The following is a 24175-nucleotide window of genomic DNA, read 5'->3' as shown; positions in this document are numbered from 1 at the left end:
AATCTGAGAACAGATATTTCGGATCCCTTTTGAAGACTATAGGGCCAAAGGAAATATCCTCCGATAACAAAGAGAAAGAAGCTTTCTGAGAAACGTCTTTGTGTTCTGTGAAATCACCTCACTGAGTTACAGCTTTCCCCTCAAGAAGCCTCTCGCTAAGACATTTCTTGTGGAATTGGCAAAGTGATATTTGGAAGCCCATAGAGGCTATGGTGAAAAATGAAATATCCTCTGAAGAAATCTGGAAAGAAGCTCTCTGAGAAACTGCTGAGTGTTCTGTTAATTCATCTCACAGAGTTACATCTGTATTTCGTGGATCTCTTTGCTAGCCTTATTTCTGTGGAATCTGATAACAGATATTTCGGATCCCTTTGAAGAATATAGGGCCAAAGGAAATATCCTCCGATAACAAAGAGAAAGAAGCTTTCTGAGAAACTTCTTTGTGTTCTGTGAAATCATCTCACAGAGTTACAGCATTCCCCTCAAGAAGCCTTTCGCTAAGACAGTTCTTGTGGAATTGGCAAAGTGATATTTGGAAGCCCATAGAGGGCTATGGTGAAAAAGGAAATATCCTCAGATGAAATCTGGAAAGAAGCTTTCTGAGAAACTGCTGAGTGTTCTGTTAATTCATCTCACAGAGTTACATCTCTATTTCGTGGATCTCCTTGCTAACCTTATTTCTGTGGAATCTGAGAACAGATATTTCGGATCCCTTTGAAGACTATAGGGCCAAAGGAAATATCCTCCGATAACAAAGAGAAAGAAGCTTTCTGAGAAACTTCTTTGTGTTCTGTGAAATCATCTCACAGAGTTACAGCTTTCCCCTCAAGAAGCCTTTCGCTAAGACAGTTCTTGTGGAATTGGCAAAGTGATATTTGGAAGCCCATAGAGGGCTATGTTGAAAAAGGAAATATCCTCTGAAGAAATCTGGAAAGAAGATTTCTGAGAAACTGCTGAGTGATCTGTTTTTTCATCTCACAGAGTTACATCTGTATTTCGTGGATCTCTTTGCTAGCCTTATTTCTGTGGAATCTGAGAACAGATATTTCGGATCCCTTTGAAGACTATAGGGCCAAAGGAAATATCCTCCGAAAACAAAGAGAAAGAAGCTTTCAGAGAAACTTCTTCGTGTTCCTTGAAATCATCTCACAGAGTTACAGCTTTCCCCTCAAGAGGCCTTTCGCTAAGACAGTTCTTGTGGAATTGGCAAAGTGATATTTGGAAGCCCATTGAGGGCTATGGTGAAAAAGGAAATATCCTCAGATGAAATCTGGAAAGAAGCTTTCTGAGAAACTGCTGAGTGTTCTATGAATTCATCTCACAGAGTTACATCTGTGTTTCGTGGATCTCTTTGCTAGCCTTATTTCTGTGGAATCTGAGAACAGATATTTCGGATCCCTTTGAAGACTATAGGGCCAAAGGAAATATCCTCCGATAACAAAGAGAAAGAAGCTTTCTGAGCAACTTCTTTGTGTTCTGTGAAATCATCTCACAGAGTTACAGATTTCCCCTCAAGAAGCCTTTCGCTAAGACAGTTCTTGTGGAATTGGCAATGTGATATTTGGAAGCCCATAGAGGGCTATGGTGAAAAAGGAAATATCCTCAGATGAAATCTGGAAAGAAGCTTTCTGAGAAACTGCTGAGTGTTCTGTTAATTCATCTCACAGAGTTACATCTGTATTTCGTGGATCTCTTTGCTAGCCTTATTTCTGTGGAATCTTAGAACAGATATTTCGGATCCCTTTGAAGACTATAGGGCCAAAGGAAATATCCTCCGATAACAAAGAGAAAGAAGCTTTCTGAGAAACTTCCTTGTGTTCTGCGAAATCATCTCACAGAGTTACAGCTTTCCCCTCAAGAAGCCTTTCGCTAAGACAGTTCTTGTGGAATTGGCAAAGTGATATTTGGAAGCCCATAGAGGGCTATGGTGAAAAAGGAATATCCTCAGATGAAATCTGGAAAGAAACTTTCTGAGAAACTGCTGAGTGTTCTGTTAATTCATCTCACAGAGTAACATCTGTATTTCGCGGATCTCTTTGCTAGCCTTATTTCTGTGGAATCTGAGAACAGATATTTCGGATCCCTTTGAAGACTATAGGGCCAAAAGAAATATCCTCCGATAACAAAGAGAAAGAAGCTTTCTGAGAAACTTCTTTGTGTTCTGTGAAATCATCTCACAGAGTTACAGCTTTCCCCTCAAGAAGCCTTTCGCTAAGACAGTTCTTGTGGAATTTGCAAAGTGATATTTGGAAGCCCATAGAGGGCAATGGTGAAAAAGGAAATATCCTCAGATGAAATCTGGAAAGAAGCTTTCTGAGAAACTGCTGAGTGTTCTGTTAATTCATCTCACAGAGTTACATCTGTATATCGTGGATCTCTTTGCTAGCCTTATTTCTGTGGAATCTGAGAACAGATATTTCGGATCCCTTTGAAGACTATAGGGCGAAAGGAAATATCCTCCGATAACAAAGAGAAAGAAGCTTTCTGAGAAACGTCTTCGTGTTCTGTGAAATCATCTCAGAGTTACAGCTTTCCCCTCAAGAAGCCTCTCGCAGAGACAGTTCTTGTGGAATTGGCAAAGGGATATTTGGAAGCCCATATTGGGCTATGGTTAAAAAGGAAATATCATCAGATGAAATCTGGAAAGAAGCTCTCTGAGAAACTGCTGCGTGTTCTGTTAATTCATCTCACAGAGTTACATCTGTATGTCTTGCATCTCTTTGCTAGCCTTATTTCTGTGGAGTCTCAGAACAGATATTTCGGATTCCTTTGAAGACTATAGGGCCAAAGGAAATATCCTCCGATAACAAAGAGAAAGAAGCTTTCTGAGACACTGCTGAGTGTTCTGTTAATTCATCTCACAGAGTTACATCTGTATTTCGTGCATCTCTTTGGTAGCCTTATTTCTGTGGAATCTGAAAACAGATATTTCGGATCCCTTTGAAGACTATAGGGCCAAAGGAAATATCCTCCGATAACAACGGGAAAGAAGCTTTCTGAGAAACTTCTTGGTGTTCTTTGAAATCATCTCACAGAGTTACAGCTTTCCCCTCAAGAAGCCTTTCGCTAAGACAGTTCTTGTGGAATTGGCAAAGTGATATTTGGAAGCCCATAGAGGGCTATGGTGAAAAAGGAAGTATCCTCAGATGAAATCTGGAAAGAAGCTTTCTGAGAATCTGCTGAGTGTTCTGTTAATTCATCTCACAGAGTTACATCTGTATTTCGTGGATCTCTTTGCTAGCCTTATTTCTGTGGAATCTGAGAACAGATATTTCGGATCCCTTTGAAGACTATAGGGCCAAAGGAAATATCCTCCAATAACAAAGAGAAAGAAGCTTTCTGAGAAACTTCTTTGTGTTCTGTGAAATCATCTCACAGAGTTACAGCTTTCCCCTCAAGAAGCCTTTCGCTAAGACAGTTCTTGTGGAATTGGCAAAGTGATATTTGGAAGCCCATAGAGGGCTATGTTGAAAAAGGAAATCTCCACAGATGAAATCTGGAAAGAAGCTTTCTGAGAAACTGCTGAGTGTTCTGTTAATTCATCTCACAGAGTTACATCTGTATTTCGTGCATCTCTTTGCTAGCCTTATTTCTGTGGAATCTGAGAACAGATATTTCGGATCCCTTTGAAGACTATAGGGCCTAAGGAAATATCCTCCGATAACAAAGAGAAAGAAGCTTTCTCAGAAACTTCTTTGTGTTCTGTGAAATCATCTCACAGAGTTACAACTTTTCGCTCAAGAAGCCTTTCGCTAAGACAGTTCTTGTGGAATTGGCAAAGTGATATTTGGAAGCCCATAGAGGGCTATGGTGAAAAAGGAAATATCCTCAGATGAAATCTGGAAAGAAGCTTTCTGAGAAACTGCTGAGTGTTCTGTTAATTCATCTCACAGAGTTACATCTGTATTTCGCGGATCTCTTTGCTAGCCTTATTTCTGTGGAATCTGAGAACAGATATTTCGGATCCCTTTGAAGACTATAGGGCCAAAAAATATCCTCCGATAACAAAGAGAAAGAAGCTTTCTGAGAAACTTCTTTGTGTTCTGTGAAATCATCTCACAGAGTTACAGCTTTCCCCTCAAGAAGCCTTTCGCTAAGACAGTTCTTGTGGAATTGGCAAAGTGATATTTGGAAGCCCATAGAGGGCTATGGTGAAAAAGGAAATATCCTCAGATGAAATCTGGAAAGAAGCTTTCTGAGAAACTGCTGAGTGTTCTGTTAATTCATCTCACAGAGTTACATCTGTATATCGTGGATCTCTTTGCTAGCCTTATTTCTGTGGAATCTGAGAACAGATATTTCGGATCCCGTTGAAGACTACAGGGCCAAAGGAAATATCCTCCGATAACAAAGAGAAAGAAGCTTTCTGAGAAACGTCTTCGTGTTCTGTGAAATCATCTCAGAGTTACAGCTTTCCCCTCAAGAAGCCTCTCGCTAAGACAGTTCTTGTGAAATTGGCAAAGTGATATTTGGAAGCCCGTATTGGGCTATGGTGAAAAAGGAAATATCCTCAGATGAAATCTGGAAAGAAGCTCTCTGAGAAACTGCTGCGTGTTCTGTTAATTCATCTCACAGAGTTACATCTGTATGTCGTGGATCTCTTTGCTAGCCTTATTTCTGTGGAATCTGAGAACAGATATTTCGGATCCCTTTGAAGACTATAGGGCCAAAGGAAATATCCTCCGATAACAAAGAGAAAGAAGCTTTCTGAGAAACTTCTTTGTGTTCTGTGAAATCATCTCACAGAGTTACAGCTTTCCCCTCAAGAAGCCTTTTGCTAAGACAGTTCTTGTGGAATTAGCAAAGTGATATTTGGTAGCCCATAGAGGGCTATGGTGAAAAAGGAAATATCCTCAGATGAAATCTGGAAAGAAGCTTTCTGAGAAACTGCTGAGTGTTCTGTTAATTCATCTCACAGAGTTACATCTGTATTTCGTGCATCTCTTTGGTAGCCTTATTTCTGTGAAATCTGAGAACAGATATTTCGGATCCCTTTGAAGACTAAAGGGCCAAAGGAAATATCCTCCGATAACAACGAGAAAGAAGCTTTCTGAGAAACTTCTTTGTGTTCTTTGAAATCATCTCACAGAGTTACAGCTTTCCCCTCAAGAAGCCTTTCGCTAAGACAGTTCTTGTAGAATTGGCAAAGTGATATTTGGAAGCCCATAGAGGGCTATGGTGAAAAAGGAAATATCCTCAGACGAAATCTGGAAAGAAGCTTTCTGAGAATCTGCTGAGTGTTCTGTTAATTCATCTCACAGAGCTACATCTGTATGTCGTGGATCTCTTTGCTAGCCTTATTTCTGTGGAATCTGAGAACAGATATTTCGGATAGCTTTGAAGACTATAGGGCCAAAGGAAATATCCTCCGATAACAAAGAGAAAGAAGCTTTCTGAGAAACTTCTTTGTGTTCTGTGAAATCATCTCACTGAGATACAGCTTTTGCCTCAAGAAGGCTTTCGCTAAGACAGGTCTTGTGGAATTGGCAAAGTGATATTTGGAAGCCCTTAGAGGGCTATGGTGAAAAAGGAAATATCCTCAGATGAAATCTGGAAAGAAGCTTTCTGAGAGACTACTGAGTGTTCTGTTAATTCATCTCACAGAGTTACATCTGTATGTCGTGGATCTCTTTGCTAGCCTTATTTCTGTGGAATCTGAGAACAGATATTTCGGATCCCTTTGAAGACTACAGGGCCAAAGGAAATATCCTCCGATAACAAAGAGAAAGAAGCTTTCTGAGAAACTTCTTTGTGTTCTGTTAAATCATCTCACAGCGTTACAGCTTTGCCCTCAAGAAGCCTTTCGCTAAGACAGTTCTTGTGGAATTGGCAAAGTGATATTTGGAAGCCCATAGAGGGCTATGGTGAAAAAGGAAATAACCTCAGATGAAATCTGGAAAGAAGCTTTCTGAGAAACTGCTGAGTGTTCTGTTAATTCATCTCACAGAGTTACATCTGTATTTCGCGGATCTCTTTGCTAGCCTTATTTCTGTGGAATCTGAGAACAGATATTTCGGATCCCTTTGAAGACTATAGGGCCAAAGGAAATATTCTCCGATAACAAAGAGAAAGAAGCTTTCTGAGAAACTTCTTTGTGTTCTGTGAAATCATCTCACAGAGTTACAGCTTTCCCCTCGAGAAGCCTTTCGCTAAGACAGTTCTTGTGGAATTGTCAAAGTGATATTTGGAAGCCCATAGAGGGCTATGGTGAAAAAGGAAATATCCTCAGATGAAATCTGGAAAGAAGCTTTCTGAGAAACTGCTGAGTGTTCTGTTAATTCATCTCACAGAGTTACATCTGTATTTCGTGGATCTCTTTGCTAGCCTTATTTCTGTGGAATCTGAGAACAGATATTTCGGATCCCTTTGAAGACGATAGGGCCAAAGGAAATATCCTCCGATAACAAAGAGAAAGAAGCTTTCTCAGAAACTTCTTTGTGTTCTGTGAAATCATCTCACAGAGTTACAGCTTTTCGCTCAAGAAGCCTTTCGCTAAGACAGTTCTTGTGGAATTGGCAAAGTGATATTTGGAAGCCCATAGAGGGCTATGGTGAAAAAGGAATATCCTCAGATGAAATCTGGAAAGAAGTTTTCTGAGAAACTGCTGAGTGTTCTGTTAATTCATCTCACAGAGTTACATCTGTATTTCGCGGATCTCTTTGCTAGCCTTATTTCTGTGGAATCTGAGAACAGATATTTCGGATCCCTTTGAAGACTATAGGGCCAAAAAATATCCTCCGATAACAAAGAGAAAGAAGCTTTCTGAGAAACTTCTTTGTGTTCTGTGCAATCATCTCACAGAGTTACAGCTTTCCCCTCAAGAAGCCTTTCGTAAGACAGTTCTTGTGGAATTGGCAAAGTGATATTTGGAAGCCCATAGAGGGCTATGGTGAAAAAGGAAATATCCTCAGATGAAATCTGGAAAGAAGCTTTCTGAGAAACTACTGAGTGTTCTGTTAATTCATCTCACAGAGTTACATCTGTATTTCGTGGATCTCTTTGCTAGCCTTATTTCTGTGGAATCTGACAACAGATATTTCGGATCCCTTTGAAGACTATAGGGCCAAAGGAAATATCCTCCGATAACAAAGAGAAAGAAGCTTTCTGAGAAACTTCTTTGTGTTCTGTGAAATCATCTCACAGAGTTACAGCTTTCCCCTCAAGAAGCCTCTCGCTAAGACAGTTCTTGTGGAATTGGCAAAGTGATATTTGGAAGCCCATAGAGGGCTATGGTGAAAAAGGAAATAACCTCAGATGAAATCTGGAAAGAAGCTTTCAGAGAAACTGCTGAGTGTTCTGTTAATTCATCTCACAGAGTTACATCTGTATTTCGCGGATCTCTTTGCTAGCCTTATTTCTGTGGAATCTGAGAACAGATATTTCGGATCCCTTTGAAGACTATAGGGCCAAAGGAAATATCCTCCGATAACAAAGAGAAAGAAGCTTTCTGAGAAACTTCTTTGTGTTCTGTGAAATCATCTCACAGAGTTACAGCTTTCCCCTCAAGAAGCCTTTCGCTAAGACAGTTCTTGTGGAATTGGCAAAGTGATATTTGGAAGCCCATAGAGGGCTATGGTGAAAAAGGAAATATCCTCAGATGAAATCTGGAAAGAAGCTTTCTGAGAAACTACTGAGTGTTCTGTTAATTCATCTCACAGAGTTACATCTGTATTTCGTGGATCTCTTTGCTAGCCTTATTTCTGTGGAATCTGACAACAGATATTTCGGATCCCTTTGAAGACTATAGGGCCAAAGGAAATATCCTCCGATAACAAAGAGAAAGAAGCTTTCTGAGAAACGTCTTTGTGTTCTGTGAAATCATCTCACAGAGTTACAGCTTTCCCTTCAAGAAGCCTCTCGCTAAGACAGTTCTTGTGGAATTGGCAAAGTGATATTTGGAAGCCCATAGAGGGCTATGGTGAAAAAGGAAATAACCTCAGATGAAATCTGGAAAGAAGCTTTCAGAGAAACTGCTGAGTGTTCTGTTAATTCATCTCACAGAGTTACATCTGTATTTCGCGAATCTCTTTGCTAGCCTTATTTCTGTGGAATCTGAGAACAGATATTTCGGATCCCTTTGAAGACTATAGGGCCAAAGGAAATATTCTCTGATAACAAAGAGAAAGAAGCTTTCTGAGAAACTTCTTTGTGTTCTGTGAAATCATCTAACAGAGTTACAGCTTTCCCCTCAAGAAGCCTTTCGCTAAGACAGTTCTTGTGGAATTGGCAAAGTGATATTTCGAAGCCCATAGAGGGCTATGGTGAAAAAGGAAATATCCTGAGATGAAATCTGGAAAGAAGCTTTCTGAGAAACTGCTGAGTGTTCTGTTAATTCATCTCACAGAGTTACATCTGTATTTCGTGGATCTCTTTGCTAGCCTTATTTCTGTGGAATCTGAGAACAGATATTTCGGATCCCTTTGAAGACTATAGGGCCAAAGGAAATATCCTCCGATAACAAAGAGAAAGAAGCTTTCTGAGAAACTTATTTGTGTTCTGTGAAATCATCTCACAGAGTTACAGCTTTCCCCTCAAGATGCCTTTCGCTAAGACAGTTCTTGTGGAATTGGCAATGTGATATTTGGAAGCCCATAGAGGGCTATGGTGAAAAAGGAAATATCCTCAGATGAAATCTGGAAAGAAGCTTTCTGAGAAACTGCTGAGTGTTCTGTTAATTCATCTCACAGGGTTACATCTGTATTTCGTGGATCTCTTTGCTAGCCTTATTTCTGTGGAATCTGAGAACAGATATTTCGGATCCCTTTGAAGACTATAGGGCCAAAGGAAATATCCTCCGATAACAAAGAGAAAGAAGCTTTCTGAGAAACTTCTTTGTGTTCTGTGAAATCATCTCAGAGAGTTACAGCTTTCCCCTCAAGAAGCCTTTCGCTAAGACAGTTCTTGTGGAATTGGCAAAGTGATATTTGGAAGCCCATAGAGGGCTATGGTGAAAAAGGAAATATCCTCAGATGAAATCTGGAAAGAAGCTTTCTGAGAAACTGCTGAGTGTTCTGTTAATTCATCTCACAGAGTTACATCTGTATTTCGTGGATCTCTTTGCTAGCCTTATTTCTGTGGAATCTGAGGACAGATATTTCGGATCCCTTTGAAGACTATAGGGCCAAAGGAAATATCCTCCGATAACAAAGAGAAAGAAGCTTTCTGAGAAACGTCTTTGTGTTCTGTGAAATCATCTCACAGAGTTACAGCTTTCCCCTCAAGAAGCCTCTCGCTAAGACATTTCTTGTGGAATTGGCAAAGTGATATTTGGAAGCCCATAGAGGGCTATGGTGTAAAAGGAAATATCCACAGATGAAATCTGCAAAGAAGCTCTCTGAGAAACTGCTGAGTGTTCTGTTAATTCATCTCACAGAGTTACATCTGTATATCGTGGATCTCTTTGCTAGCCTTATTTCTGTGGAATCTGAGAACAGATATTTCGGATCCCTTTGAAGACTATAGGGCCAAAGGAAATATCCTCCGATAAAAAAGAGAAAGAAGCTTTCTGAGAAACTTCTTTGTGTTCTGTTAAATGATCTCACAGAGTTACAGCTTTTCCCCTCAAGAAGCCTTTCGCTAAGACAGTTCTTGTGGAATTGGCAAAGTGATATTTGGAAGCCCATAGAGGGCTATGGTGAAAAAGGAAATAACCTCAGATGAAATCTGGAAAGAAGCTTTCTGAGAAACTGCTGAGTGTTCTGTTAATTCATCTCACAGAGTTACATCTGTATTTCGCGGATCTCTTTGCTAGCCTTATTTCTGTGGAATCTGAGAACAGATATTTCGGATCCCTTTGAAGATTATAGGGCCAAAGGAAATATTCTCCGATAACAAAGAGAAAGTAGCTTTCTGAGAAACTTCTTTGTGTTCTGTGAAATCATCTCACAGAGTTACAGCTTTCCCCTCAAGAAGCCGTTCGCTAAGACAGTTCTTGTGGAATTGGCAAAGTGATATTTCGAAGCCCATAGAGGGCTACGGTGAAAAAGGAAATATCCTCAGATGAAATCTGGAAAGAAGCTTTCTGAGAAACTGCTGAGTGTTCTGTTAATTCATCTCACAGAGTTTCATCTGTATTTCGTGGATCTCTTTGCTAGCCTTATTTCTGTGGAATCTGAAAACAGATATTTCGGATCCCTTTGAAGACTATAGGGCCAAAGGAAATATCCTCCGATAACAAAGAGAAAGAAGCTTTCTGAGAAACTTCTTTGTATTCTGTGAAATCATCTCACAGAGTTACAGCTTTCCCCTCAAGAAGCCTTTCATAAGAGAGTTCTTGTGGAATTGGCAAAGTGATATTTGGAAGCCCATAGAGGGCTATGGTGAAAAAGGAAATATCCTCAGATGAAATCTGGAAGGAAGCTTTCTGAGAAACTGCTGAGTGTTCTGTTAATTCACCTCACAGAGTTACATCTGTATTTCGTGGATCTCTTTGGTAGCCTTATTTCTGTGGAATCTGAGAACAGATATTTCGGATCCCTTTGAAGACTATAGGGTCAAAGGAAATATCCTCCGATAACAAAGATAAAGAAGCTTTCTAAGAAACTTCTTTGTTTTCTGTGAAATCATTTCACTGTGTTACAGCTTTCCTCTCAAGAAGCCTTTCGCTAAGACAATCTTGTGGAATTTGCAAAGTGATATTTGGAGGCCCATAGAGGCCTATGGTGAAAAAGGAAAGATCCTCAGATGAAATCTGGAAAGAAGCTTTCTGAGAAACTGCTGAGTGTTCTGGTAATTCATCTCACAGAGTTACATCTGTATATCGTGGATCTCTTTGCTAGCCTTATTTCTGTGGTATCTGAGAACAGATATTTCGGATCCCTTTGAAGACTATAGGGCGAAAGGAAATATCCTCCGATAACAAAGAGAAAGAAGCTTTCTGAGAAACTTCTTTGTGTTCTGTTAAATGATCTCACAGAGTTACAGCTTTTCCCCTCAAGAAGCCTTTCGCTAAGACAGTTCTTGTGGAATTGGCAAAGTGATATTTGGAAGCCCATAGAGGGCTATGGTGAAAAAGGAAATAACCTCAGATGAAATCTGGAAAGAAGCTTTCTGAGAAACTGCTGAGTGTTCTGTTAATTCATCTCACAGAGTTACATCTGTATTTCATGGATCTCTTTGCTAGCCTTATTTCTGTGGAATCTGAGAACAGATATTTCGGATCCCTTTGAAGACTATAGGGCCAAAGGAAATATTCTCCGATAACAAAGAGAAAGAAGCTTTCTGAGAAACTTCTTTGTGTTCTGTGAAATCATCTCACAGAGTTACAGCTTTCCCCTCAAGAAGCCTTTCGCTAAGACAGTTCTTGTCGAATTGGCAAAGTGATATTTCGAAGCCCATAGAGGGCTATGGTGAAAAATGAAATATCCTCAGATGAAATCTGGAAAGAAGCTTTCTGAGAAACTGCTGAGTGTTCTGTTAATTCATCTCACAGAGTTACATCTGTATTTCGTGGATCTCTTTGCTAGCCTTATTTCTGTGGAATCTGAAAACAGATATTTCGGATCCCTTTGAAGACTATAGGGCCAAAGGAAATATCCTCCGATAACAAAGAGAAAGAAGCTTTCTGAGAAACTTCTTTGTGTTCTGTGAAATCATCTCAAAGAGTTACAGCTTTTCCCTCAAGAAGCCTTTCGTAAGACAGTTCTTGTGGAATTGGCAAAGTGATATTTGGAAGCCCATAGAGGGCTATGGTGAAAAATGAAATATCCTCAGATGAAATCTGGAAAGAAGCTTTCTGAGAAACTGCTGAGTATTCTGTTAATTCATCTCAAAGAATTACATCTGTATTTCGTGGATCTCTTTGCTAGCCTTATTTCTGTGGAATCTGAGAACAGATATTTCGGATCCCTTTGAAGACTATAGGGCCAAAGGAAATATCCTCCGAAAACAAAGAGAAAGAAGCTTTCTGAGAAACTTCTTTGTGTTCTGTGAAATCATCTCACAGAGTTACAGCTTTCACCTCAAGACCCTTTCGCTAAGACAGTTCTTGTGGAATTGGCAAAGTGATATTTGGAAGCCCATAGAGGGCTATGGTGAAAAAGGAAATATCCTCAGATGAAATCTGGAAGGAAGCTTTCTGAGAAACTGCTGAGTGTTCTGTTAATTCATCTCACAGAGTTACATCTGTATTTCGTGGATCTCTTTGCTAGCCTTATTTCTGTGGAATCTGAGAACAGATATTTCGCATCCTTTTTGAAGACTATAGGGCCAAAGGAAATATCCTCCGATAACAAAGAGAAAGAAGCTTTCTGAGAAACGTCTTAGTGTTCTGTGAAATCATCTCACTGAGTTACAGCTTTTCCCTCAAGAAGGCTTTCGCTAAGACAGTTCTGGTGGAATAGGCAAAGCAATATTTGGAAGCCCATAGAGGGCTACGGTGAAAAAGGAAATATCCTCAGATGAAATCTGGAAAGAAGCTTTCTGAGAAACTGCTGAGTATTCTGTTAATTCATCTCAGAGAGTTACATCTGTATTTCGTGGATCTCTTTGGTAGCCTTATTTCTGTGGAATCTGAGAACAGATATTTCGGATCCCTTTGAAGACTATAGGGCCAAAGGAAATATCCTCCGATAACAAAGAGAAAGAAGCTTTCTAAGAAACTTCTTTGTGTTCTGTGAAATCATTTCACTGTGTTACAGCTTTCCTCTCAAGAAGCCTTTCGCTAAGACAATCTTGTGGAATTTGCAAAGTGATATTTGGAGGCCCATAGAGGCCTATGGTGAAAAAGGAAATATCCTCAGATGAAATCTGGAAAGAAGCTTTCTGAGAAACTGCTGAGTGTTCTGGTAATTCATCTCACAGAGTTACATCTGTATATCGTGGATCTCTTTGCTAGCCTTATTTCTGTGGAATCTGAGAACAGATATTTCGGATCCCTTTGAAGACTATAGGGCCAAAGGAAATATCCTCCGATAACAAAGAGAAAGAAGCTTTCTGAGAAACTTCTTTGTGTTCTGTTAAATGATCTCACAGAGTTACAGCTTTTCCCCTCAAGAAGCCTTTCGCTAAGACAGTTCTTGTGGAATTGGCAAAGTGATATTTGGAAGCCCATAGAGGGCTATGGTGAAAAAGGAAATAACCTCAGATGAAATCTGGAAAGAAGCTTTCTGAGAAACTGCTGAGTGTTCTGTTAATTCATCTCACAGAGTTACATCGGTATTTCATGGATCTCTTTGCTAGCCTTATTTCTGTGGAATCTGAGAACAGATATTTCCGATCCCTTTGAAGACTATAGGGCCAAAGGAAATATTCTCCGATAACAAAGAGAAAGAAGCTTTCTGAGAAACTTCTTTGTGTTCTGTGAAATCATCTCACAGAGTTACAGCTTTCCCCTCAAGAAGCCTTTCGCTAAGACAGTTCTTGTCGAATTGGCAAAGTGATATTTCGAAGCCCATAGAGGGCTATGGTGAAAAATGAAATATACTCAGATGAAATCTGGAAAGAAGCTTTCTGAGAAACTGCTGAGCGTTCTGTTAATTCATCTCACAGAGTTACATCTGTATTTCGTGGATCTCTTTGCTAGCCTTATTTCTGTGGAATCTGAAAACAGATATTTCGGATCCCTTTGAAGACTATAGGGCCAAAGGAAATATCCTCCGATAACAAAGAGAAAGAAGCTTTATGAGAAACATCTTGGTGTTCTGTGAAATCATCTCAAAGAGTTACAGCTTTCCCCTAAAGAAGCCTTTCGTAAGACAGTTCTTGAGGAATTGGCAAAGTGATATTTGGAAGCCCATAGAGGGCTATGGTGAAAAAGGAAATATCCTCAGATGAAATCTGGAAAGAAGCTTTCTGAGAAACTGCTGAGTGTTCTGTTAATTAATCTCACAGAGTTACATCTGTGTTTCGTGGATCTCTTTGCTAGCCTTATTTCTGTGGAATCTGAGAACAGATATTTCCGATCCCTTTTGAAGACTATAGGGCCAAAGGAAATATCCTCCGATAACAAAGAGAAAGAAGCTTTCTGAGAAACGTCTTTGTGTTCTGTGAAATCATCTTACTGAGTTACAGCTTTGCCCTCAAGAAGCCTTTCGCTAAGACAGTTCTTGTGGAATTGGCAAAGTGATATTTGGAAGCCCATAGAGGGCTATGGTGAAAAATGAAATATCCACAGATGAAATCTGGAAAGAAGCTCTCTGAGAAACTGCTGAGTGTTCTGTTAATTCATCTCACAGAGTTACATCTGTATTTCGTGGATCTCTTTGCTAGCCTTATTTCTGTGGAATCTGAGAACAGATATTTCGGATCCCTTTGAAGACTATAGGGCAAAAGGAAATATCCTCCGATAACAAAGAGAAAGAAGCTTTCTGAGAAACTTCTTTGTGTTCTGTGAAATCATCTCACAGAGTTACAGCTTTCACCTCAAGACCCCTTTCGCTAAGACAGTTCTTGTGGAATTGGCAAAGTGATATTTGGAAGCCCATAGAGGGCTATGGTGAAAAAGGAAATATCCTCAGATGAAATCTGGAAAGAAGCTTTCTGAGAAACTGCTGAGTGTTCTGTTAATTCATCTCACAGAGTTACATCTGTATTTTGCGGATCTCTTTGCTAGCCTTATTTCTGTGGAATCTGAGAACAGATATTTCGGATCACTTTGAAGACTATAGGGCCAAAGGAAATATCCTCCGATAACAAAGAGAAAGAAGCTTTCTGAGAAACTTCTTTGTGTTCTGTGAAATCATGTCACAGAGTTACAGCTTTCCCCTCAAGAAGCCTTTCGCTAAGACAGTTCTTGTGGAATTGGCAAAGTGATATTTGGAAGCCCATAGAGGGCTATGGTGAAAAAGGAAATATCCACAGATGAAATCTGGAAAGAAGCTTTCTGAGAAACTGCTGAGTGTTCTGTTAATTCATCTCACAGAGTTACATCTGTATTTCGTGGATCTCTTTGCTGGCCTTATTTCTCTGGAATCTGAGAACAGATATTTCGGATCCCTTTGAAGACTATAGGGCCAAAGGAAATATCCTCCGATAACAAAGAGAAAGAAGCTTTCTGAGAAACTTCTTTGTGTTCTGTGAAATCATCTCACAGAGTTACAGCTTTCCCCTCAAGAAGCCTTTCGCTAAGACAGTTCTTTTGGAATTGGCAAAGTGATATTTGGAAGCCCATAGAGGGCTATGGTGAAAAAGGAAATAACCTCAGATGAAATATGGAAAGAAGCTTTCTGAGAAACTGCTGAGTGTTCTGTTAATTCATCTCACAGAGTTACATCTGTATTTCGCGGATCTCTTTGCTAGCCTTATTTCTGTGGAATCTGAGAACAGATATTTCGGATCCCTTTGAAGACTATAGGGCCAAAGGAAATATTCTCCGATAACAAAGAGAAAGAAGCTTTCTGAGAAACTTCTTTGTGTTCTGTGAAATCATCTCACAGAGTTACAGCTTTCCCCTCAAGAACCCTTTCGCTAAGACAGTTCTTGTGGAATTGGCAAAGTGATATTTCGAAGCCCATAGAGGGCTATGGTGAAAAAGGAAATATCCTCAGATTAAATCTGGAAAGAAGGTTTCTGAGAAACTGCTGAGTGTTCTGTTAATTCATCTCACAGAGTTACATCTGTATTTCGTGGATCTCTTTGCTAACCTTATTTCTGTGGAATCTGAAAACAGATATTTCGGATCCCTTTGAAGACTATAGGGCCAAAGGAAATATTCTACGATAACAAAGAGAAAGAAGCTTTCTGAGAAACTTCTTTGTGTTCTGTGAAATCATCTCACAGAGTTACAGCTTTCCCCTCAAGAAGCCTTTCGCTAAGACAGTTCTTGTCGAATTGGCAAAGTGATATTTCGAAGCCCATAGAGGGCTATGGTGAAAAATGAAATATCCTCAGATGAAATCTGGAAAGAAGCTTTCTGAGAAACTGCTGAGTGTTCTGTTAATTCATCTCACAGAGTTACATCTGTATTTCGTGGATCTCTTTGCTAGCCTTATTTTTGTGGAATCTGAAAACAGATATTTCGGATCCCTTTGAAGACTATAGGGCCAAAGGAAATATCCTCCGATAACAAAGAGAAAGAAGCTTTCTGAGAAACTTCTTGGTGTTCTGTGAAATCATCTCAAAGAGTTACAGCTTTCCCCTCAAGAAGCCTTTCGCTAAGACAGTTCTTGTGGAATTGGCAAAGTGATATTTGGAAGACCATAGAGGGCTATGGTGAAAAAGGAAATATCCTCAGATGAAATCTGGAAAGAAGCTTTCTGAGAAACTGCTGAGTGTTCTGTTAATTCATCTCACAGAGTTACATCTGTATTTCGTGGATCTCTTTGCTAGCCTTATTTCTGTGGAATCTGAGAACAGATATTTCCGATCCCTTTTGAAGACTATAGGGCCAAAGGAAATATCCTCCGATAACAAAGAGAAAGAAGCTTTCTGAGAAACGTCTTTGTGTTCTGTGAAATCATCTTACTGAGTTACAGCTTTGCCCTCAAGAAGCCTTTCGCTAAGACAGTTCTTGTGGAATTGGCAAAGTGATATTTGGAAGCCCATAGAGGGCTATGGTGAAAAATGAAATATCCACAGATGAAATCTGGAAAGAAGCTCTCTGAGAAACTGCTGAGTGTTCTGTTAATTCATCTCACAGAGTTACATCTGTATTTCGTGCATCTCTTTGCTAGCCTTATTTCTGTGGAATATGAGAACAGATATTTCGGATCCCTTTGAAGACTATAGGGCCAAAGGAAATATCCTCCGATAACAAAGAGAAAGAAGCTTTCTGAGAAACTTCTTTGTGTTCTGTGAAATCATCTCACAGAGTTACAGCTTTCACCTCAAGACCCCTTTCGCTAAGACAGTTCTTGTGGAATTGGCAAAGTGATATTTGGAAGCCCATAGAGGGCTATGGTGAAAAAGGAAATATCCTCAGATGAAATCTGGAAAGAAGCTTTCTGAGAAACTGCTGAGTGTTCTGTTAATTCATCTCACAGAGTTACATCTGTATTTCGCGGATCTCTTTGCTAGCCTTATTTCTGTGGAATCTGAGAACAGATATTTAGGATCCCTTTGAAGACTATAGGGCCAAAGGAAATATCCTCCGATAACAAAGAGAAAGAAGCTTTCTGAGAAACTTCTTTGTGTTCTGTGAAATCATCTCACAGAGTTACAGCTTTCCCCTCAAGAAGCCTTTCGCTAAGACTGTTCTTGTGGAATGGGCAAAGTGATATTTGGAAGCCCATAGAGGGCTATGGTGAAAAAGGAAATCTCCACAGATGAAATCTGGAAAGAAGCTTTCTGAGAAACTGCTGAGTGTTCTGTTAATTCATCTCACAGAGTTACATCTGTATTTCGTGGATCTCTTTGCTAGCCTTATTTCTCTGGAATCTGAGAACAGATATTTCGGATCCCTTTGAAGACTATAGGGCCAAAGGAAATATCCTCCGATAACAAAGAGAAAGAAGCCTTCTGAGAAAGTTCTTTGTGTTCTGTGAAATCATCTCACAGAGTTACAGCTTTCCCCTCAAGAAGCCTTTCGCTAAGACAGTTCTTTTGGAATTGGCAAAGTGATATTTGGAAGCCCATAGAGGGCTATGGTGAAAAAGGAAATAACCTCAGATGAAATATGGAAAGAAGCCTTCTGAGAAACTGCTGAGTGTTCTGTTAATTCATCTCACAGAGTTACATCTGTATTTCGCGGATCTCTTTGCTAGCCTTATTTCTGTGGAATCTGAGAACAGATATTTCGGATCCCTTTGAAGACTATAGGGCCAAAGGAAATATTCTCCGATAACAAAGAGAAAGAAGCTTTCTGAGAAACTTCTTTGTCTTCTGTGAATTCATCTCACAGAGTTACAGCTTTCCCCTCAAGAAGCCTTTCGCTAAGACAATTCTTGTGGAATTGGCAAAGTGATATTTCGAAGCCCACAGAGGGCTATGGTGAAAAAGGAAATATCCTCAGATGAAATCTGGAAAGAAGCTTTCTGAGAAACTGCTGAGTGTTCTGTTAATTCATCTCACAGAGTTACATCTGTATTTCGTGGATCTCTTTGCTAACCTTATTTCTGTGGAATCTGAAAACAGATATATCGGATCCCTTTGAAGACTATAGGGCCAAAGGAATTATTCTACGATAACAAAGAGAAAGAAGCTTTCTGAGAAACTTCTTTGTGTTCTGTGAAATCATCTCACAGAGTTACAGCTTTCCCCTCAAGAAGCCTTTCGTAAGACAGTTCTTGTGCAATTGGCAAAGTGATATTTGGAAGCCCATAGAGGGCTATGGTGAAAAAGGAAATATCCTCAGATGAAATCTGGAAAGAAGCATTCTGAGAAACTGCTGAGTGTTCTGTTAATTCATCTCACAGAGTTACATCTGTATTTCGTGGATCTCTTTGCTAGCCTTATTTCTGTGGAATCTGAGAACAGATATTTCGGATCCCTTTTGAAGACTATAGGGCCAAAGGAAATATCCTCCGATAACAAAGAGAAAGAAGCTTTCTGAGAAACGTCTTTGTGTTCTTTGAAATCATCTCACTGAGTTACAGCTGTTCTCTCAAGAAGGCTTTCGCTAAGACAGTTCTGGTGGAATAGGCAAAGTGATATTTGGAAGCCCATAGAGGGCTACGGTGAAAAAGGAAATATCCTCAGATGAAATCTGGAAAGAAGCTTTCTGAGAAACTGCTGAGTATTCTGTTAATTCATCTCACAGAGTTACATCTGTATTTCGTGGATCTCATTGGTAGCCTTATTTCTGTGGAATCTGAGAACAGATATTTCGGATCCCTTTGAAGACTATAGGGCCAAAGGAAATATCCTCCGATAACAAAGAGAAAGAAGCTTTCTAAGAAACTTCTTTGTGTTCTGTGAAATCATTTCACAGTGTTACAGCTTTCCTCTCAAGAAGCCTTTCGCTAAGACAATCTTGTGGAATTGGCAAAGTGATATTTGGAGGCCCATAGAGGGCTATGGTGAAAAAGGAAATATCCTCAGATGAAATCTGGAAAGAAGCTTTCTGAGAAACTGCTGAGTGTTCTGTTAATTCATCTCATAGAGTTACATCTGTATTTCGTGGATCTCTTTGCTAGCCTTATTTCTGTGGAATCTGAGAACAGATATTTCGGATCCCTTTGAAGAATATAGGGCCAAAGGAAATATCCTCCGATAACAAAGAGAAAGAAGCTTTCTGAGAAACTTCTTTGTGTTCTCTGAAATCATCTCACAGAGTTACAGCATTCCCCTCAAGAAGCCTTTCGCTAAGACAGTTCTTGTGGAATTGGCAAAGTGATATTTGGAAGCCCATAGAGGGCTATGGTGAAAAAGGAAATATCCTCAGATGAAATCTGGAAAGAAGCTTTCTGAGAAACTGCTGAGTGTTCTGTTAATTCATCTCACAGAGTTACATCTGTATGTTCTGGATCTCTTTGCTAACCTTATTTCTGTGGAATCTGAGAACAGATATTTCGGATCCCTTTGAAGACTATAGGGCCAAAGGAAATATCCTCCGATAACAAAGAGAAAGAAGCTTTCTGAGAAACTTCTTTGTGTTCTGTGAAATCATCTCACAGAGTTACAGCTTTCCCCTCAAGAAGCCTTTCGCTAAGACAGTTCTTGTGGAATTGGCAAAGTGATATTTGGAAGCCCATAGAGGGCTATGGTGAAAAAGGAAATATCCTCAGATGAAATCTGGAAAGAAGATTTCTGAGAAACTGCTGAGTGATCTGTTATTTCATCTCACAGAGTTACATCTGTATTTCGTGGATCTCTTTGGTAGCCTTACTTCTGTGGAATCTGAGAACAGATATTTCGGATCCCTTTGAAGACTATAGGGCCAAAGGAAATATCCTCCGATAACAAAGAGAAAGAAGCTTTCTAAGAAACTTCTTTGTGTTCTGTGAAATCATTTCACTGTGTTACAGCTTTCCTCTCAAGAAGCCTTTCCCTAAGACAATCTTGTGGAATTTGCAAAGTGATATTTGGAGGCCCATAGAGGGCTACGGTGAAAAAGGAAATATACTCAGATGAAATCTGGAAAGAAGCTTTCTGAGAAACTGCTGAGTGTTCTGTTAATTCAACTCACAGAGTTACATCTGTATTTCGTGGATCTCTTTGCTAGCCTTATTTCTGTGGAATCTGAGAACAGATATTTCGGATCCCTTTTGAAGACTATAGGGCCAAAGGAAATATCCTCCGATAACAAAGAGAAAGAAGCTTTCTGAGAAACGTCTTTGTGTTCTGTGAAATCACCTCACTGAGTTACAGCTTTCCCCTCAAGAAGCCTCTCGCTAAGACATTTCTTGTGGAATTGGCAAAGTGATATTTGGAAGCCCATAGAGGCTATGGTGAAAAATGAAATATCCTCTGAAGAAATCTGGAAAGAAGCTCTCTGAGAAACTGCTGAGTGTTCTGTTAATTCATCTCACAGAGTTACATCAGTATTTCGTGGATCTCTTTGCTAGCCTTATTTCTGTGGAATCTGAGAACAGATATTTCGGATCCCTTTGAAGAATATAGGGCCAAAGGAAATATCCTCCGATAACAAAGAGAAAGAAGCTTTCTGAGAAACTTCTTTGTGTTCTGTGAAATCATCTCACAGAGTTACAGCATTCCCCTCAAGAAGCCTTTCGCTAAGACAGTTCTTGTGGAATTGGCAAAGTGATATTTGGAAGCCCATAGAGGGCTATGGTGAAAAAGGAAATATCCTCAGATGAAATCTGGAAAGAAGCTTTCTGAGAAACTGCTGAGTGTTCTGTTAATTCATCTCACAGAGTTACATCTGTATGTCCTGGATCTCTTTGCTAACCTTATTTCTGTGGAATCTGAGAACAGATATTTCGGATCCCTTTGAAGACTATAGGGCCAAAGGAAATATCCTCCGATAACAAAGAGAAAGAAGCTTTCTGAGAAACTTCTTTGTGTTCTGTGAAATCATCTCACAGATTTACAGCTTTCCCCTCAAGAAGCCTTTCGCTAAGACAGTTCTTGTGGAATTGGCAAAGTGATATTTGGAAGCCCATAGAGGGCTATGGTGAAAAAGGAAATATCCTCAGATGAAATCTGGAAAGAAGATTTCTGAGAAACTGCTGAGTGATCTGTTATTTCATCTCACAGAGTTACATCTGTATTTCGTGGATCTCTTTGCTAGCCTTATTTCTGTGGAATCTGAGAACAGATATTTCGGATCCCTTTGAAGACTATAGGGCCAAAGGAAATATCCTCCGAAAACAAAGAGAAAGAAGCTTTCTGAGAAACGTCTTTGTGTTCTGTGAAATCACCTCACTGAGTTACAGCTTTCCCCTCAAGAAGCCTCTCGCTAAGACATTTCTTGTGGAATTGGCAAAGTGATATTTGGAAGCCCATAGAGGCTATGGTGAAAAATGAAATATCCTCTGAAGAAATCTGGAAAGAAGCTCTCTGAGAAACTGCTGAGTGTTCTGTTAATTCATCTCACAGAGTTACATCAGTATTTCGTGGATCTCTTTGCTAGCCTTATTTCTGTGGAATCTGAGAACAGATATTTCGGATCCCTTTGAAGAATATAGGGCCAAAGGAAATATCCTCCGATAACAAAGAGAAAGAAGCTTTCTGAGAAACTTCTTTGTGTTCTGTGAAATCATCTCACAGAGTTACAGCATTCCCCTCAAGAAGCCTTTCGCTAAGACAGTTCTTGTGGAATTGGCAAAGTGATATTTGGAAGCCCATAGAGGGCTATGGTGAAAAAGGAAATATCCTCAGATGAAATCTGGAAAGAAGCTTTCTGAGAAACTGCTGAGTGTTCTGTTAATTCATCTCACAGAGTTACATCTGTATGTCCTGGATCTCTTTGCTAACCTTATTTCTGTGGAATCTGAGAACAGATATTTCGGATCCCTTTGAAGACTATAGGGCCAAAGGAAATATCCTCCGATAACAAAGAGAAAGAAGCTTTCTGAGAAACTTCTTTGTGTTCTGTGAAATCATCTCACAGATTTACAGCTTTCCCCTCAAGAAGCCTTTCGCTAAGACAGTTCTTGTGGAATTGGCAAAGTGATATTTGGAAGCCCATAGAGGGCTATGGTGAAAAAGGAAATATCCTCAGATGAAATCTGGAAAGAAGATTTCTGAGAAACTGCTGAGTGATCTGTTATTTCATCTCACAGAGTTACATCTGTATTTCGTGGATCTCTTTGCTAGCCTTATTTCTGTGGAATCTGAGAACAGATATTTCGGATCCCTTTGAAGACTATAGGGCCAAAGGAAATATCCTCCGAAAACAAAGAGAAAGAAGCTTTCTGAGAAACGTCTTTGTGTTCTGTGAAATCACCTCACTGAGTTACAGCTTTCCCCTCAAGAAGCCTCTCGCTAAGACATTTCTTGTGGAATTGGCAAAGTGATATTTGGAAGCCCATAGAGGCTATGGTGAAAAATGAAATATCCTCTGAAGAAATCTGGAAAGAAGCTCTCTGAGAAACTGCTGAGTGTTCTGTTAATTCATCTCACAGAGTTACATCAGTATTTCGTGGATCTCTTTGCTAGCCTTATTTCTGTGGAATCTGAGAACAGATATTTCGGATCCCTTTGAAGAATATAGGGCCAAAGGAAATATCCTCCGATAACAAAGAGAAAGAAGCTTTCTGAGAAACTTCTTTGTGTTCTGTGAAATCATCTCACAGAGTTACAGCATTCCCCTCAAGAAGCCTTTCGCTAAGACAGTTCTTGTGGAATTGGCAAAGTGATATTTGGAAGCCCATAGAGGGCTATGGTGAAAAAGGAAATATCCTCAGATGAAATCTGGAAAGAAGCTTTCTGAGAAACTGCTGAGTGTTCTGTTAATTCATCTCACAGAGTTACATCTGTATGTCCTGGATCTCTTTGCTAACCTTATTTCTGTGGAATCTGAGAACAGATATTTCGGATCCCTTTGAAGACTATAGGGCCAAAGGAAATATCCTCCGATAACAAAGAGAAAGAAGCTTTCTGAGAAACTTCTTTGTGTTCTGTGAAATCATCTCACAGATTTACAGCTTTCCCCTCAAGAAGCCTTTCGCTAAGACAGTTCTTGTGGAATTGGCAAAGTGATATTTGGAAGCCCATAGAGGGCTATGGTGAAAAAGGAAATATCCTCAGATGAAATCTGGAAAGAAGATTTCTGAGAAACTGCTGAGTGATCTGTTATTTCATCTCACAGAGTTACATCTGTATTTCGTGGATCTCTTTGATAGCCTTATTTCTGTGGAATCTGAGAACAGATATTTCGGATCCCTTTGAAGACTATAGGGCCAAAGGAAATATCCTCCGAAAACAAAGAGAAAGAAGCTTTCAGAGAAACTTCTTTGTGTTCCTTGAAATCATCTCACAGAGTTACAGCTTTCCCCTCAAGAAGCCTTTCGCTAAGACAGTTCTTGTGGAATTGGCAAAGTGATATTTGGAAGCCCATTGAGGGCTATGGTGAAAAAGTAAATATCCTCAGATGAAATCTGGAAAGAAGCTTTCTGAGAAACTGCTGAGCGTTCTATTAATTCATCTCACAGAGTTACATCTGTGTTTCGTGGATCTCTTTGCTAGCCTTATTTCTGTGGAAACTTAGAACAGATATTTCGGATCCCTTTGAAGACTATAGGGCCAAAGGAAATATCCTCCGATAACAAAGAGAAAGAAGCTTTCTGAGAAACTTCTTTGTGTTCTGTGAAATCATCTCACAGAGTTACAGCTTTCCCCTCAAGAAGCCTTTCGCTAAGACAGTTCTTGTGGAATTGGCAATGTGATATTTGGAAGCCCATAGAGGGCTATGGTGAAAAAGGAAATATCCTCAGATGAAATCTGGAAAGAAGCTTTCTGAGAAACTGCTGAGTGTTCTGTTAATTCATCTCACAGAGTTACATCTGTATTTCGTGGATCTCTTTGCTAGCCTTATTTCTGTGGAATCTTAGAACAGATATTTCGGATCCCTTTGAAGACTATAGGGCCAAAGGAAATATCCTCCGATAACAAAGAGAAAGAAGCTTTCTGAGAAACTTCCTTGTGTTCTGCGAAATCATCTCACAGAGTTACAGCTTTCCCCTCAAGAAGCCTTTCGCTAAGACAGTTCTTGTGGAATTGGCAAAGTGATATTTGGAAGCCCATAGAGGGCTATGGTGAAAAAGGAATATCCTCAGATGAAATCTGGAAAGAAACTTTCTGAGAAACTGCTGAGTGTTCTGTTAATTCATCTCACAGAGTAACATCTGTATTTCGCGGATCTCTTTGCTAGCCTTATTTCTGTGGAATCTGAGAA

The sequence above is a fragment of the Macaca mulatta genome, chromosome 7 (genome assembly GCF_049350105.2).
Source record: "Macaca mulatta isolate MMU2019108-1 chromosome 7, T2T-MMU8v2.0, whole genome shotgun sequence".
In the NCBI taxonomy this organism is placed as follows: Eukaryota; Metazoa; Chordata; class Mammalia; order Primates; family Cercopithecidae; genus Macaca; species Macaca mulatta.
The sequence above is the reverse complement of the archived record's forward strand: the minus strand, read 5'-3'. Positions refer to the sequence as shown.